Genomic DNA, 5476 nt, shown 5'->3' with positions numbered 1-5476 from the left:
AGATACAGGAACCTCGCTCCCCTCTCAGCGGGATGAACCACTAGTTTATTTGAGGGGTGACAACATTTATAAATAGTTTAATTTTTGACTACACTGCTCCGAGTAAAACACAAACGACAGAAGTTAATTATTTATATAAGAAATACGTGTACTTCTCCCATGAAAATACGCGAATTTAATTACACGAGCCGCTTCAGACAGTAGTAGCAGGGACAACACCCCTACGGTTAAACCCAGGTAAGCCTTCATTGCGTCATCAAAACATTTCCATAACAGAATGGAGGAACTTGGGATTTGGGGTAAAACTAAAGTAATAGATACAATAGTGCAGATAAATAATGTATTTTCCCCCTGTTTATATTATATGAGGCTGCAGGCGTTTATTTCAGACGACTTTTCCAACGTCAGCATGTTTTCTGTTCCCGTTCTCCTTTACATGAAGTCACACGTGGGGGATTCCCGCGTATAATCGAAAGGAAAAGCCATTAATAACTTTCAAGAGTAAATTGAGAATTACTAACAGATCAACAGACATCATTTAAAGTGTTCTGCCAAACTATATGTTCAAAGTACATTTCAAGTTACATAGGGGGTGGCAGCCTATCTGTTAACAGATGATGGCACCCCATCCCTACCCACATCTCCCCTAAATAAATGAAACAAATATTTTTACAAGACAAACAAAAAGAAAAAGAAACACACATAAAACGTATATTTACCATTGTCACAAAGGCTGTGGTTTGTGACTCTGCATTACTTTCTTTCTTACACTCAGTAACAGCTAGAACCGGAACAGCAATATAACCACTTGTGGTGTCTGATTATAATCTTGAGGTCGCTGATAAGGTTAAATATTTATTTAAAAATAATATACATTTTATTACACAACATGACAGATGATGCAATATCGCAAGATATATGCACAAGCAAAGCTTTCATGCAAGTTTAATACGTGTACAGAAGAAGTGAAGATGTCTCTGTTCAGAGCACACTGCACACTTGTGGTCAAACTACAGAAAAGTATATGGAGACTTCAAGCAGCTCACAATGATGTCTTGAGAATATGACCTAAGAGACCTAAATGGAATAGTACAAGTTAAATGTTCGTTGCTGCAGGAGTCAGTACTTTCCAAGCTGTTTTCAGAAATCTCATGTATGCATTTATTTGCCGACTTGATTTCCCTGAAAATGAAATCATCTTGGTTTCATCAAACATGAGGTTAAGCACTACACGCTATCTGTCTCAGTTGTGGAGACAATGGAACAGCTGTCTCTTTGTAAGACACTAATGTATATCATTTTTAAACTATGATCTTTGATTGTGATTTTGTACGTAATTTATTTTATGGAATGTCTTGTCTTTTACAGTATCTGGACCGTGAGTCTGCAATAATGTTTTGAATTGAATTGAATATATGTCCGGCTGTATAGCTGTGTAGCCCAGTGCATTTCATGGAAATTAGTGATGGTACTTGGTCTACTACTGCCATATAAATTCCGATATTATGCTAAAAGGACCAACAGACTGTCAGTAAGATTTAGATTCATAGCCACATGAGTGCAGCATATGTGACCTTGTCAGAGGTTGTGATCCATACAATGGGAATTTATTCTGACTCTGCTATAGGCCCACATGGCACCACATACAAAACAAGACTCTGATTCTTTATTTTTCCAATGTTATTTTCAGCTTTTTGCATCAACAGCAAAAGTACCTCTTTCCAAGAAGTCAAATAATGCCGTAAAATATCATTTGAAAGGAAAGAATTCTTTTGAAAGGGCATGAATGTGTTTCAGCCTCTGTGCCAGTTCTGCACAGCCTTGGGGAAATGTCATTGAAACTGTACAACCATCGCCTCTGTAATGTCAGTCTACTGTAGTCTTCAGCATTATGCATGTGTCACTGGTGTGTCAGTGTGCAGTCTGTTTATTCAGTTTATCCTGTGTATGTCTCATGTTGTTGTATTTCAGGACTATCTAGCAGATGGTAAAGTCAAATAAGGCCACTGTGCATCTTAATGTTTGCTAAACTGCCAGCATTATACAGTCAACACACTACACTTTTCCCCTGGTACAAGAGCAGTGACATATGTGCATGAGACTTTTGTTGTTAATGCACAAAAATTAAAAGATTGCACATTATCATTTGAAATAGGAAAATTGCTTATTTTAGTAAAAGTACACTGAAGAAAGTCATCATAATGCTTTATGCTGCAGTGTGACTCAGTAGGGACCTTCTATGCAAGCTTTTAGTCAGCTCTTGCAAAGAGTTTGCACCATCTCCTGGCCAAAGAGCAGTAATGCAACTGCCACCAAAACCTCACCTCCACCTTGTGTTTAAGATGCATGACAATAACGACCCATTACAATGAAGCTGAAGCTGGTCATTTAAAGAAAAAAAGAAAAGAAAAACGCTTGCCCAAAAAGTAATGAAACAGCTCTATCTCAGTATCTGCACTGCCTCCACTTTGTCACGTTACCAATAATACAGTACAACCTTTTATGAAGATAAATAGTGGCACAGCTGCCTCCCACAGGTTAACACCATCACACCATTAATGTTGCACATGCACACCATATCTACAGCTATACACCTCCTGCATGTCCTGGAGCATAGAGCAGAAACATAACTAATATTAAGGCTACATTTTTACAATGTACTGTATCTGTTTAGTGTAAAAGTTTGTGTGACCCTCTGGCCCATCTGGTAACTTTGTCATCTGTGCAGCCATCGTCACAGTGTATCCAAATCAGGGGCTGCCCAAAGTGGTGCCTGAGAGCGTAAGTTGGGCTGTCAAAAGGTTTGATTTGGCCCGCTGGTTGTCTCAAGCAAAAAAATCATAATATTCCAAAAATATTATCCTATGAATCGCTGTTTGTCCTGTTTAATTTTTTGTGAGGGAAAATACTCTTTAAATATGTAGAATCCCTTACTATAATGAGTCGGAGCTTGGCTGGCAGAGTGACACTTTGTCCATGAAGTCAGTCAGCTACGGGAACTTGAGATAAGGAAGTCCTGAGAGGGAAATTAAATCAAAAAACGAAACACTTTACTGGCAATTTTTCACCTGTTCTGAAGTCATAAACACAGGAGAGAAAACAATTCAGATCAGACTCGCCAGAATTGTTTTTCCACTTGCCTCAGTGTTTCTGTCTAGCACAATCTTACATATCAACAATACAATACAATAGGTGATTGCTTTCAGCCCGTGGTCCACTATTACATTTTATCTCTGGCCCTCCAAGGGTAAAAAAGTTTGGCCATCACTGATCTAAATCATACAATTACACAAAGGTCTTGTGTTTGCAGTCTGCCAGAATTAAACTGTTCCTAACCAAATAAATACACTAAGGATAACCTAACTGAACATCTGAGCACTTAAACTGTGTTCAGAAGTCCTACTACCAAAAAAACAACCAAATCCAAGAAGCTACAGCTAATAAAATAGGCCAACTGCCAAATAAGCAGACAAAATCATATAACATAATAGTGCTGTTACATATCAGGCTTCATTCGAATTGATGAACACCCAATTTATTGCAAATCTGCAATCAAGGTTGCCAAGACTGATGTCACCGGGACAGATCCTGACACGTCCCCCAGCTGCTGATTAACACACAGGGAGCACACATGTTGACACAGTGGCAGCACACTGCTTACTGTGCAGTGATATGGGCACGTTTTCTGCTTCACAGATGCTCCCCCTCCTCTCACTGTGGACTTTAGCCATACCACATTCAGTGTTTATGTATCAGACTCAACCTTTCCTGGGAACCACCTTTCAACAATAATGTACTTTGAGTAAACAAACATGTAAGTAAAAGGGAAAAGTTGACAACTGAGTGGTTGTTAGAATGAATACAAGTAAAAGGTCGTGGGAAAAGTAAACTCAGCTGGTGAGATTTCTGTCATGTCTACACAACATTAATAATATTTAAAAATGCTTTCGCCCACTTGACGACCTTGATGAACTTTTGCCCCTCGTCTATCATTGAATTATGTGACATTTCAAGGGTGTATTCACCCTTTGCTCAGTTAGCCATGAATCGTATAATTCATCATGCTGAGTGCACCCACATCCATGTTTTCCTCCTGACTCTACGTCCACATGTTGCAGCTTGCCGCTCGTCTTAAGACGCACGCTCTCAGATCTTGTCCAACGAGTTCTGTGAGGTTAAAATAAGGGGAGAGGAAAAAAAAAAAGAGTGCGGAGAAAAACAGCCCACAGCGCTCTACATGAGCTCTGTTCTCCCAGCAACCAGTCAGAGTGCAGAACAGGTGTTGTTACCTAGGGCTGCTGCTTTTGTTTTCAGATCATCTGCAACTGAAATTGATATGATGAAAAAGGATAAATCAAACTTTTCGAAAAGATATTCTTTGCTTTTTCTTCCCTTTGTAAAGATTACAGCCATCAACCCAGTTTTTGTTCACCACCATATCTTGATAAGGGCATTGCCTCACTGCTGTGGTTCATGAACGCTGTGTTCTTGGTCCGTCAGAGCAGTGCAGTGTGACTCAGCCAAACTGAAAAGTCCCTATCATAGTCAAACAAAGGAGCAACCAGACACCTTCTCTGACAAGAGGGGAGTCTTGCAATCCTCCGCTTTAAATGAAGCTTTGAGAGACTGTGAAAGAAAGCATTACCTTTAGCTGAGAACATAATTCTGTTGTATTTGTGCTCTACCTGAAAAAAATATGATTTCTTTTCACGATGCATTTAATGTTTGCGTTACATGTAGATGCATCTTACTGAATACTACCTCAGATCAGTAAGTAGCAACTACAGCCAATGTCCTTGTACTTTTCTTGAGTATTTCTCTTTTCTGCTGCCTTATTTTTTCCAATTCCACAACACTGTGGAGGCAAACATTGTTTTCTCAATGTTGAATATCGAATCAGATAATCGGCCAGGCCAATAATGGGTCGACCCATAGCTAACAGCATAACTTACTTTCCATACTTAAGTACATTTGTTGCCAGAAAATTACTTTAGATACTTAAGTTCATACAATATAAGATACTTTAAGACTTTTACTCAAGTACTATTCATTTGACTCACTTCCCTTCTATCAAAGTAATATTTTAACACGATATCTTTACTTTAATTCAAGTATGACATTCGGGGAGAACTCTGACTATAGCTGTTAAATGCGGTAGAGTTAAAACTACAATAATCCTGAAATGTATGGAGTTGAAGGATTAAGTTGCATAGTAATGAAAATACACAAGTATAGTACAATTACCCTCAGAATTGTACTTAAGTACAGTACTTGATTGTACTGAGTTACCTTCTAACATTTTATTTAGACACCCTCGTGGCCACTTAACTGTGGGCAGCAGACCGTTCACATCCCTGAGCGGTACAACTTCACCTACCTGGCAGCCATTCTGGACAGCAGATTACGCCACATCCTGTCTGTGAACAATCAGACAATCCAGAGCTTCATCTCTGCGGCTGGAGACAGCACCCGTTGG

This window comes from Pagrus pagrus (genome assembly GCF_965226575.1).
Source record: "Pagrus pagrus genome assembly, chromosome: 14".
Classification (NCBI taxonomy): Eukaryota; Metazoa; Chordata; class Actinopteri; order Spariformes; family Sparidae; genus Pagrus; species Pagrus pagrus.
The sequence above is the reverse complement of the archived record's forward strand: the minus strand, read 5'-3'. Positions refer to the sequence as shown.